Genomic DNA, 12,951 nt, shown 5'->3' on the forward strand with positions numbered 1-12,951 from the left:
CTTTGTTTGTAGGTATGTTACGTTTATCTATACCTGGAGCCACCTTGTGTCAGTCTCGACCTGACACTGTATGTTAGCAGACAATTTTTCCTCTTGCCGTCCCTACCAAGACTTTCCATTTCCCAGTTCCCAAACATGTAATCAGATCCCACTACCCATACTAAGTATATTTTATTTTACTGTAAGTCTTTATTCAAAACTCAAGAAAACATTTGCCACAAAAATTTCCAAAATTTATAGTATAATTTTTAAAAAGTTTTTGATTTTGATTTCAGTATAGTTAACATACAATGTTATATTAGTTTCAGGTGTACAATATAGTGATTCAACAGTTCTGTACACTCCTCAGTGCTCATCAGTTAAGTATCCCCTTTAATCCCTATCACCTGTTTCACCCAACCCCCCCCCCCCCCCACCACCACCAAACTCCTCTCTGGTAACCATCAGTTTGTTCTCTAGAATTAAAAGTCCGTTTCTTGGTCTGTCTTTCTCTCTCTTTCCCCCCACCCTCCTTTGCTGGTTTATTGTGTTTCTTAAATTCCACATGAGTGAAATCATATGGTATTTGTCCTTCTCTGACTTATTCCACTTAGCATTATACACTAAAGACACAGAACACAATTTGCATGTCATCTTGTGCAGGGGCCATGCTATTCTTCTCTTTATTATTCCAATCTTAGTATATGTACTGCTGAAGTGAGCACTGTAATTGTTCTTTAAATAAACAAAAATACATATGTCTTTATTCAAAACATTTTTCACAAAAAAATTCCAAAAATTGTAATATCCTATGAATTCATGTGTGGTCCAAGTAAAGATCAATGAAAGTTCATGTATCCACTTCATGCCTTTATATATCTCGATTCATTCTAATTCTATAAAGCTGTCTTTATGGCTCACCCAACCCATATCTAGAATCACTCATGTTCTGCAATGGCTATTTATTTTTTGCAGTCAATTTACAATGAAGTAACTCCTCAGCACTTCCTTATATTAGAAATCTGAATCTTCTCGTGCTTTGAAAGTGCTTTCCTCCTACAAGATGTAGCAGCTGTTTGGAGAGATTCTTAGGCCATGCAGCATGTCAGAGGGTAGAGGAATAATCCTGGGCATCGTTTTCTCAATTTTCCTGGCAATGGACAAGTGACCATGGCCTTGCATGTTTTCTCCCTCTTCCATTTCCCTCGCAGTGATCTCCTCACCTGTCACAGGATCTCTGCCCCTGACATGCAATATCTAGTGAACATCAGATGCTAAGAAAACAGCATGTTTTCAATTTTGGCTGTCAGCAAGCACATTAAGGAAAGAAAACAGTGACAGCACAGGAAAAAATCTGGCATTTTATTTGTCCTTTTTTTTCTTATGTTCTCGTATGAAGTCATTAAATCTTTGTCAGGGGAAATGTTATCACTACTCACACAAGAGATACACGTCAAAAGGGTGTGAACAGATTAAATAATTATTTCTGAGAAAAAGTGCATCACTGTCAACCATAGTGCTAAAAGTTAACTCTGCGATGCATATATTTAGTTGTGTCTAATGCTTAATGATGTTTTTCTGCGGAAAAAAAAATCACTCATGAGAATGTTTCATTCCTTTATTTTTTATTTTTATTTTATTTAAACTCAATATGCCAACATATAATATAACACCCAGTGCTCATCTCGTCACATGCCCTCTTTAATGCCCAACACCTACTTGTGTCATTCCTTTATTTTCTGAAGACTGGCCACCTATCCTTTTCTGATCTTCATTGAACATCACACACTCAGAGGCTATGGTGTAAGGCAGACATCTACTCTTAAAGTCCCATTAGAACTTTAATTCAGCAGAGGCTTCCCAAATGAGAATAGAAGGCACTGAATTAAATAGATTGATGAGTGGAGAATGGGCTTTTCTACTCCTGGATCAAGTAGACATACAGAGTGGCTCTTCCACCCACCATCACCACACACTACACCTATATGTGTTGAATGAGACTTGTGAATGAGAAAAACAATTTTAAAGAAGAGTATTATTCACTAGGAAATTTAACACACATCATGACAATGAGCTGCCTTTGAGATTTAATTTCATAACCTGCTTCCTGTCAAGATTTAAATAACACTGAAATTTTCAACCTACTTTTAAGAGGATGATTACTTATAGCTAATGTGTATTCATAGAATGCAGAAGCATAAATAAATATATATGTGTGTTTTTAAAAATATTTAATTATAATGTTTATCTAGTCTTCTATCTTTTAAGGGAACTGTCAATATCTTACCTGGCAAAATGTTAATGTCCTATGTTGAAGTGATTGATCCTACTACATTGTATACAAAATTAAATATATATCCCTGTATATTCTTCAGCAGAAATTGATCCGAACAGTCTTTCCCAGCTCTTCTTTCAATACTCTCTTACATTCCTGACATTTCTACAAAGCTGGACTATTTGTTATTCCTTAAATGTGTCCTGTATTTTCAATCTCATTTGAAATTTTCCTTAGGTTCTTTACTCTGCCAAAAGAGTGTTTCCTGTCTCCTTTATTTTATCTCAGTTTTGAAGCTTACTTAAAATTTGTTTTCAAAATATCTTTCGGACAGAAGACTTCTGGAATCATGGCTTAGGGGACTCTGTGGATTCTTGCCCCAGTGAAATAATATTAACAGGTGAAAATCAGAAAAATAAGTAAATAGATGAGCAATGGAACCATTTAAAATCTCTGCAAATTGGCCAAAGGGTATGCAACAAATGAAGAAGCATATATTGAAGAAAATCTATTAAATCTCATAAAACTGAGTCTATAGCATTTGAGCCATGTCCCTCACTCTCACCAACAAGATGGAAACCACATTCTAAATGGGTGACCAAGAATGTCTTCCCACAGATTCCACCTAGGGCAGCAGCATCTCCTCAGAGGAGACAAGGTACAGCATTTCTCATCTCCCAACTCAGCATTTCAGGGATTCCTTTCTTCCATGCAGCCCTCACTTATAGAACAAAGCCTCTGCAGTAGATATAGCAGTCCAAGAAAAGAGAGGTCCCAATCACCCTCCCTTCAGTTCATTTGTATGGTGGAGTTTCCATACCTAAAAAGTGAGCCTCTAGCAGAGACTACTGCTCCTGACCAGCTCACTGCTCACAAAGCAAGAACATCACTCTGAGACAAGAGGGTGCCTGTCACGACACCCAGCTCTGGAGTAGGAGCTGAGAGATGTTTCCCAAGGAGAAATGCAGGCCATAATTAAAGAGATGTGTGAAGCTATTCCCAAGTGCCTTGACTTTGGGCAAGTTCTACCCTAAGGATTCTCTCAAAGCAGTGGCAAGTGATTGAGAGGCCGGTAGTTCCTTGTTAGCAAAGCTAAGAAGAGCCTACTAATTTAGCAGGAAGAACCAGGGGAAAAAACAGCAAAAATTGCCCTCCTTGATTCAGAACAAGGCTGAAAGACTGCCCTCAAAAATAGCCAATTCTGCAAATATTGGTATACAGTAACTCATGTTAACATGACTTAGGGAAATAACTAAATATTTTCACCAAGTTATTCATCATTTTCTGGATTTCCCTAAAATTATAATTGCATAATTTCTGTTTCCTTCGAATCTATAAATCTTTACTTAGAAGAAACAATATAATACAGGTTTTATGTGTCCTAAAATAAACCAACAGAAGAAAATGCTTTTACAGACACATTAGACATGATAAAAAAATATTTAAAAATATCTAGGATATATGAGGAGAACATTAAAAAACAAAAAAATCATAAATCTAAAGTAAGTAAACCTTTGAAATATAGACATGGAATATGATAAAATAATTTAAGTTGAAAGAACATGTATAAATTATAATTACTATGTGTAATTAAATTATGTTTGTTTTTTGAGTTATATAAATGAAATAGGTGGACTTACTATTTGTACTTTAAGGTTTATACATTGAAATCATGACTCATAGGGGTGACTAGGTGGTTCAGTCGGTTAGGCATCTGCCTTCGGCTCAGGTCATGATGGATCCCAGGGTCTTGGGATCAAACCCCATCAAGCTCCCATTTCAGCAGGGTGCCTGCTTCTCCTCTAACCCCTGCTCATGTTCTGTCTCTTGCTATCTCTCTCTCTTTCTCAAATAAATAAATAAAATCTTCAAAAAAATCATGACTCACAGAAGTTTTAGTTTTCTGGTTTGCTTGTATTTTTAACACTGAAGGAAATATTCCCCTGGAGAAGTGATGATAATCACATGGGTGTACTATATTTAGCAAGGCGTTATATAATCCTTTTCATCTGACATAAAACATCTGGAGACACAAATCAGCAAAGCCTTCTGTTTCTTACTTTAGATAATTGTATATAAATCTTCATTCATATAGCTTCTGCTTATTATTGGATAGAAAATGTAAATCAAATTGTGTGAAGAATGAGATGTGAATCTGAAAAAGATAGTAAAATAAGAATATTTTAAGGATTCTGAAAATATTTGGGAATGCACTAAATATACTACTTTTTAGATTTAACAATTCTTGTCAGTCATGAAACAAATTAAATTTGAAAAAATAGCAATATATGGAATTGTAACACAAGGTCCCCCAGGCATAGGGTAACAGGCTTTGCCAAGTCTGTATCACAAATGGCTGGTGCACCAATTCTCCACAACCTAGTGCTAAGCAGCCTATACCTCTCCCATTGGCAAGGCTTATCCTGTTAAAAGAAGGAGACATAAAGAGCAAAGGTCCCAGTACAGAAATTCAAACCTACACTGAGCCAACAAAGACCTGAATGTACCATTCCTGTATTAGTTCCCTATGCTGCACAGTTTCAGAAATCTAATGACTTAAAACAGTATTCATGCATAATGTCTTAATTTCCATTTGTCAAAAGACTGGGCACTGCTTAGCTGTATTTTCTTTTTTTTTGTATATATTTTTTATTGGAGTTCGATATGCCAACATACAGCATAACACCCAGTGATCATCCTGTCAAATGCCCCCTCAGTGCCCATCACCCAGTCACCCCAACCCCCTGCCCACCTCCTTTTCTACCACCCCTTGTTCATTTGATAGAGTTAGGAGTCTCTCATGTTCTGTCTCCCTCACTGATATTTCCCACTCCTTTTCTCTCCTTTCCCTTTATTTCCTTTCACTATTTTTATACTCCCCAAATGAATAAGACCATATAATGTTCTCCTCCGATTGACTTATTTCACTCAGCATAATACCCTTCAGTTCCATCCATGTTGAAGCAAATGGTTGGGTGTTTGTCGTGACCAATGGCTGAGTAATATTCCATTCTATACATAGACCACATCTTCTTTATCCATTCATCTTTCGATGGACACCGAGGCTCCTTCCACAGTTTGGCTACTGTGGACATTGCTGCTATAAACATTGCAGTGGAGGTGTCCTGCCGGTTCACTGCATCTATATCTTTGGGGTAAATCCCCAGCAGTGCATTTGCTGGGTCAGTCATAGGGCAGTCTATTTTTAACTCTGTGAGGAACCTCCACACAGTTATCCAGAGTGGCTGGACAAGTTCACATTCCCACCAACAGTTCAAGTGGGTTCCCCTTTCTCCACATCCTCTCCAACATTTGTTTCCTGTCTTATTAATTTTCCCCATTCTCACTGGTGTGAGGTGGTATCTCATTGTGGTTTTGATTTGTGTTTCCCTGATGGCAAGTGATGCAGAGCATTTTCTCATGTGCATGTTGGCCATGTCTATGTCTTCCTCTGAAATTTCTGTTCATGTCTTTTGCACATTTCATAATTGGATTGTTTGCTTCTTTGCTGTTGAGTTTAATAAGGGAAACCAAAAGCAAAAATGAATTATTGGGACTTAATAAGCTAAAAAGATTCTGCACAGCGAAAGCAATAGTCAAGAAAACTAAAAGACAACCTACAGAATGGGAAAATTATTTGCAAATGACCTATCAGATAAAGGGCTAGTTTCCAAGATCTATAAAGAGCTTAGCTGTATTTTCTGCTCAAGATCTTCCACCTCTTCTATCAAGATGTCAGTTGGGCTACATTCTTATCTGGAGGCTTAGTCATGGAAAAACCCACTTCTACTCTCTCTCAAGTTGCTGGCTGAATTCATTTCCTTGTGCTTCAACTCCTTAAGACTGGGCATCTCCATAGGCAATTTACAGCATGCCATTTGCTTCTTCAGGGCCTGTAGGAGCCCATGCCCTCCTTATTTTTTGTTTGTTTGTTTGTTTTGGTTTTTTTCCATGCCCTCTTTAAAGGGCTTTCATCTAATTAAGTCAGGTCCACCCAAAACTGCCTTTTGGTTAATTTAAAGTCAACTAATGTGGACCTTAACTGCATCTAAAAATCCTGTCATGTTTTTCATAGAACATAGAACATAATCACTGGAGTAACATTTTAGTGTAATCACAGATTCCACCCAAACTCAAGAGGAGGGGATTATACAGAGTATGAACACAAGTGGGGAAGAATCTTGGGGTTCATCTTTTTTTTTAAAATAGTTTGTTTATTTATTCATTCATTCATTCATTCATTCATGAGAGAGAGTGAGAGAGAGAGGCAGAGACACAGACGGAGAAACATTCTCCATCTAGAGAGCCCAGTGCAGGACTCCATCCAGGTCTCTGGAATCAGGCCCTGAGCTGAAGGCAGACACTCAACCACTGAGCCACCCAGGGGTCCCACTTAGTGTTTGTCTTAAAGGTCAGCCTGCTTGTATGATTTTCTGTAGTATGATAGGAAGATTAGGAGCAGCCAGGCCTTCTCTCATTTGCTGACTTTTAGTTATCGTGTCTCCCTTCTGCAGTAAAACATATTTATTAGCCTATTCATTGTGGAATTCAAGTAGAATCCTGACTTATGCATGCCAAATAGAGAGTTATATTGACTCCATATTGTATGGCAAGTTGACACCTTGCCCAACTGGATGGTTCACAGTATCTTCCCATTTTGTTTAAAGAGGGGCATATGTGTGTGCACGCAAGCATGTGTGTGTATTTGTGTACTGAGAAAAATAATGTTTCCAGTAATCTCAACTCATTCCATCTGCTTTATAGATTGAAAAGTTATTATGGTATAGCAATATAGATTGTAATCACTTGAATCTGATGGCTTGCAAGGCTGCTCCACTACTTAATAGTGGGCATTATAGGATAATTTGCTCACCTTCTCTATGTGTTTTTATTTTCTATGAAAAATGGAGATATAGAGTACATTGCTCATATGGTGGTAGTGATAAAAGATTGAGTTAATGTTAGTGTAAATGTGAATACTGACATATTTCCACATTTCCTGAAATGGTATTCAAAAAATCTGGAGAGAATAACTCCGGGGAGAGAATACCTCCATAGCTAACCAGATCATTTCAAACAAGAATCTGGAAGTTAAATGAACATAATAAACATGGCATCCGCGAACAGAGCTGAAAGAATGTTTTTAGACTTTCATTTAGATTGATTTCTACTGTGATCATAAATAAACATGAACCTAAGAAATACCTGAAGCATAACCAAATTTTAAGATTCAGTTCATAGGTATTAAAAAATAATGATAAATCTCACACATTTTCAATAAATTCATCAGATAAATTTATTTTAGCTCACACAGGATCTTAGCTTAAAATTGGTTGTAAGGGACATATAAAAATCTCAATCATACTCTAATGAGACTTGAAGTCAAAAGTATCTACTCTGTGTAGAGTGCTACCTAGGACCTGGGAATTTAAAGATATAATTAACATCTTTTTGCAGTAACTACTAATAGGACATAAAATGATGGTTACTTTATGATCTATGTTGTGTTTTTGACATATATCTCTGATTAGTCATACTCCATAATATTTGAGTAATATAATATCATGTCACTTATTCAAAAGAGATTCAACCTCAGTCGAGTTCCAAAATATTCAGAATAAATAAATAAAGGCATTCCAGCTGCCACTTAAACCATGTCCTATGACTCCGAATCATTTGCATTTACCCTATACCACACTGCCTATAATATTCTACTGAGTTAAAAGAGTCACCCTGATACGTTAATTCAAGCAAGGTATTCTTGTTCATAATAGTTGAATACACTACTCCCCACAGCAATGTTTGATATTTGGTAGAAGTTATATCCCTAAAGAATGAACACTAATAATAGTGCATACCCTAGTAAATTGCATTCTTTCCTTTTTTAAAAAGATGAAACATAAAAATCCAAACTGTTTCAGCGAAATTAAATGATCACAAATGCAGTCTTGAGCTTTTTTCCCAGGCCTCAGAATATTTGTTAACCCAGACTTTGATCTTGATTCAAAATGCCATTTTACCATGTTTCTTGACTCCTCATTGATACATTTTACCTAATTTGTAAGTTATTTTATTAAATAAAACATGTTTATTTTTTCCTGTAATAATACGATGCTTAGGAGAAGCAAACTGCAGCTGTACAAGCACCTTTAATCACAGAGCCTCATGTATTCATGTTCGATGCAATTTTATGTTATGGAAGACAGTTCCGTGTGAGATTAGCAGCAATATATCTTCATTAAAGGTTGTTGAGGAAAATACAATGATTTCAAATTTGTAAGCATATTGTTAGGCCAGAAAGAAAAGCAGTAAAGCATACTAACTTGTTTTGTTATGGATGCATGAAACTTTGTAATCAGAAGAGGAAAATAATGCTTGGCTTCTTTTAAACAGTTAAGAGAGTTAAATACAAAAGTGATTTTTAGATCTCTTGTGTTTTAATTAGTGTTCAAGCTATTACCAGAGAGTTTTAATAATGTTTTTAAAATTTTGGATTTTTCACTGAGTGATTTTAATGAACTATTTTTCATAAAAACTACCCAAAGTGTCTTTCAAAATGTTATCACAGTTTCTTTTAAATATTTTGAATTTTATTTGATAGGCCAGCCAGACTACTCAGATAGGAGTCATATTTCAACCTAGAAATGCTTTGATATTTCCCAGTCATTTTGTAAGCCATAGTTTTTCCATGTACACATTCACAGTTCAGTCCTTAATTCTCCTTAGACTAAAATTGTCTTCAACCTCCAATAATGTAATGTAATACTGGTACTTGCACCTCTACTAATGCTAATGCTACTGTTATCACTACTACCAATAGTAATGGCAATAATAACAATAACAAGAGATATTTCCATTCTTTCCATATATCATAGGCCACGATATATGCCCATATACATTTCACAGGCAATAATGGACTTCATATTTATAATATGTTGTGTATTAGTCCTAATCATATCAATCATTTTTTATATACAGGGAATTGTAATCACCTACATTCATACAGGCAATGAATGTATTTATGCAGTCTTTCAGAGAGTCTGGATTTTTCAGCAGAGTTAGGATGGTTTTACTTATTCTTGGAATATTATGATGGAAATCACCTGTTTAAGTGCTGGTATGCTTTCCTCTTTCATTATTTGCATATTCCCCTTTCAGAACTTAGATTTCTGATCCGTTTGGGATCTAGCTTTGTATACAGTGTGACATGTGTATCCAACTGTACCTTCTTTCCCAAATAATCATCCAGGGAGGTCCACATCATATATTTTTAGTTCATCATTTCTCCATGAATTTGCAATGCCACTTTTAGCCTATATGAAATTTCTGTATGAAAGACCATATACCTAAATTTTCTATTATGTTCCAATGTACACTCATATTCCAGCAATTAATTATTTAAAATATAGAAGTCTTTTACTAAAGTTTACCAGCTGATAAATCTTACATGAATGAGGGTTCAATCAGAGAAGCAGACTTTTTTTTTACAGAAATTTGTGTGTAACTGTGGGAGATGAGTGAAAAGACTCTGTCTTTTGCCTTTGATTTGATGCTGAATCATAAAGCATGAAGAGGAAGCAGTCAAGAAGGGAAGGTGGTGGAAAGTGGAGAAGAGCAGAGACCCACTGCAACACACCTTAAGTAGATGGAAACTGACTGTGTTTGTCTTATTACCTCCAGATTCGATGACACCGGTGTCCTCCAGGAATCTTGGCAGACTTCAGCATGGACCTGAATCTGCCCAGCTGCACAGTTGGGGAAGGTACAAGAGCTTCTGGGAAGCTGCTGCCCCATGCCAGTGGCATGAGGTGAGCCAGCAATAAGTACCAACACGTGTGAGATGAAAGAGCACCTGGTGCTTCTTCACCGGCTTTCTGGTTATGAAAAGGATGCAGATGTTGCTTCACTTTCGCCTCCCAAATCATACACAGCATCTCTGGTGGCCTTCCCTAGCCAGAATATATTGGGAAGAAAAGTTTAGGAAACGTAAGTTAGCAGAGTCGTGCGGATGTATCTTAAAGCCACTGCCATACAACTCATAAACCCAGCGTCCAAACAGGACTCTGAAAACCACAGGTAGCTTCTAAATAAAACATTAAGGGATTCATGTTCCATCAGCTCTGAAAAGATTGTCATATGTGCAACTGAAAACAAGCTTGCTCTTACTCCCACAAAAATACACGAAAACTATATTCCACCTTTAGTTGATGTTCATTCGTTTCTCCATGGGTCTCACGACATGCTTACAATGTAAATGCTGATTTGTACTCTATTGTCATTGATAGGGGAAGGCTAAAGGGCAAATTCTTATACATACATACAGTTGGGAGTTTAGCTAAGCTACTCCATGTTATTGCTGCCTCAGTATCCATTTTGTTTGGCCAGGCAGTCAGGGGAGCCTGGAAATGACAGTAGCCCTTCACCCAAGCATGTGCTCTAGGTAGCAGCCTTCAGAGTCACAAGCAAAGGTTAAGTTCCTGGAATGACTTTCCAAACAGCTCTTATGATAAAGTCTCTTCCACCTTCCATGTCCCTTAGATAAGAGCCCATGGAGATTGCCAAAACCTACTTTGTTTTACTTGACCGATCTAGTCTTAGCCTGGGAATTCCAAAGCTACCCATGGACCTAATAAAGGTGTTTGACCCAGGTTCTATCTTTTGGTCTGCCTGCACCTCCCCTCGTAGCCTTTCCAGGTGTGTTACGTACTTCCTCCAGGACCTATGAATAACAAACCTCTCTATTTCAATTTCTCCTGTGTTTTTTCTTAAACCTTGGTTCACCATCCAACACCCTGAGGCTTTACTTAAATGTTAATATAACAAAGTCATATATACACAAATATACACAAATCTATTTGTATGAAAATAAGAAAGAACTACTGATAACTATTGTAGCTTCGTTTCTGCAAGTCTTCTCATAATGATAACTGGTATTTATAATTACCTTCTCCCCCTATCCGTTCTATGTCTTTGGTTTTAGAAAGAATCTCAGCTGGCTGTGGTTTTTTGGCCAGCTGGGATGCCCCAAGCCTTAGACCCTAGAGCATGACCCACACTGGGGTTATTACAGTTTTCCATCGACTTCAATCACAGGACATGGGAGTACTAAAGAACATCCCTGAAAGGTTTCCTGCATTCCAGGCATATCCTTCATTCCTCCTTCTGCATGGTAGCAACCCCATTTCTTCCTCAATTATCTAAATCAATCACTGATACAGTAATGCTTTTCTTTGCCAATTAGTTCATTGGTATAAGGAACACAAAGTGTTTATGTGGCAGTGTCAACTTCCTATGAATGGAAGCACTGTCTGTGCACTATGTGGAAGTATTCCTGATTTGGATTAGGAACTCTACATCACCAAGCCCAACACTGCAAGGATAGAAAATTAATATTTTGCCAGTTTATCACCATGTGATTATCTCCATCAGTATATTGCCACTGCATACCCATTTAGTACTAGAAATAGAGTCAACAGCACCTTAAAATCTAATCAGATTAGAAAAACAACTCCAGATAACTAAGAATCAATTCTCAGAACATATCCATTAGGGTTCTGTTTTCTGGAAACATTTTTAGTAGAAAATTGTCTGTTAGTTCATGTTCAAGCAGAAAAGCAGAACCACTAGAAGCGAGATAATGGCTATTTTTAAGGCTCATATCATTGTATCTGATTCTAGAGCTTGAAATTTTTACAGCAGGCAATCAGGAATAAAAACCTTTATACTTTCTTTTTTTTAAAAAAAGTAATTTTGGAATGGACACTGCTTCTCCCTTTATACTTGTACATATTTTACTTGCAATGTATATTCATTTTGTAAATTATTCAACTATTTTCATTTCCTCTGCAATCAATCCATCTCAAGATGGGCTTATTTAATTTTTTAAATTTACTTTTTATTTATTTTTATTTTCTTTTATTTTCTTTTTCTATTTATTTTTTTTCCATTTGGTTAGTTTATCTTGGCTTGAATTCTTCTTTCTCATCTTTGTCTCTTTTCACACTTCATGTTTAGTAGTTTTTGAAGTTGCTCCCATGCTATGATGTGCTCTGAAATCCTGAAGAAATTATTTTATTTATAACTCAAGACACCTTCCCTGTGGTAACATGGAAAACAGTACAGATTCAGATATCAACCCAACAGATCAGCCCATGTGGTTTTCTTTGCTCCCTCCAGAATTGTTTTTTGTTCCTATTGTTGTTTTTTGTTTCGTTTTGTTGGTGGGGTGAGAGAGCTTCATCTTTATGTAAGTGTCTTCAGATAGGCAGTTCATGTTATTTGTTTTTCATGTGAAATCTCCTATGAAATTTCATTTCATAGTCAGGAGAGCTCAACCACCTCCTATCTCTGAGAGAAAGTCAGCCTCCTGGCTTGCCCTCCCATCATACCCTTTTATCTGGCTGTAGAGTTAGGTCAATGGTACTACTCTTTTTTAAGTGTTTGGCAAAATACTTTATTAAACACTTCAAATATTTTGTACAGTTTGAACTTAGCAGGTCACAGATGAATTTTCAAGACAGTTACATGTATAGTAAGCACCTTGGAATTCTTTATGAAAAATATTCTCAGTTTAAAAGGTAGGATATAGTTTTATTTCAAGATATTTGCTTATCAGAGAGGTAGAAAGCTAGGATGTTAGTGTCAGGAAGAAGAAAGAATAGAATATAGAGTTTAGAAGACAGAAAGAACATAGTGAC

At 36.6% G+C, this 12,951-nt stretch overlaps 1 non-coding gene across 1 annotated transcript; it reads right to left on the bottom strand.

Moving 5' to 3' along the window:
- Window positions 1-597: 597 nt before the first annotated feature.
- On the bottom strand, window positions 598-704 carry LOC112923821 (U6 spliceosomal RNA). The gene has a single exon (XR_003235773.1). It is a non-coding gene; the product is annotated as a U6 spliceosomal RNA (small nuclear RNA).
- Between the last annotated feature and the right edge of the window lie 12,247 nt (window positions 705-12,951).

Source organism: Vulpes vulpes, chromosome 6 (genome assembly GCF_048418805.1).
Source record: "Vulpes vulpes isolate BD-2025 chromosome 6, VulVul3, whole genome shotgun sequence".
NCBI lineage: Eukaryota > Metazoa > Chordata > Mammalia > Carnivora > Canidae > Vulpes > Vulpes vulpes.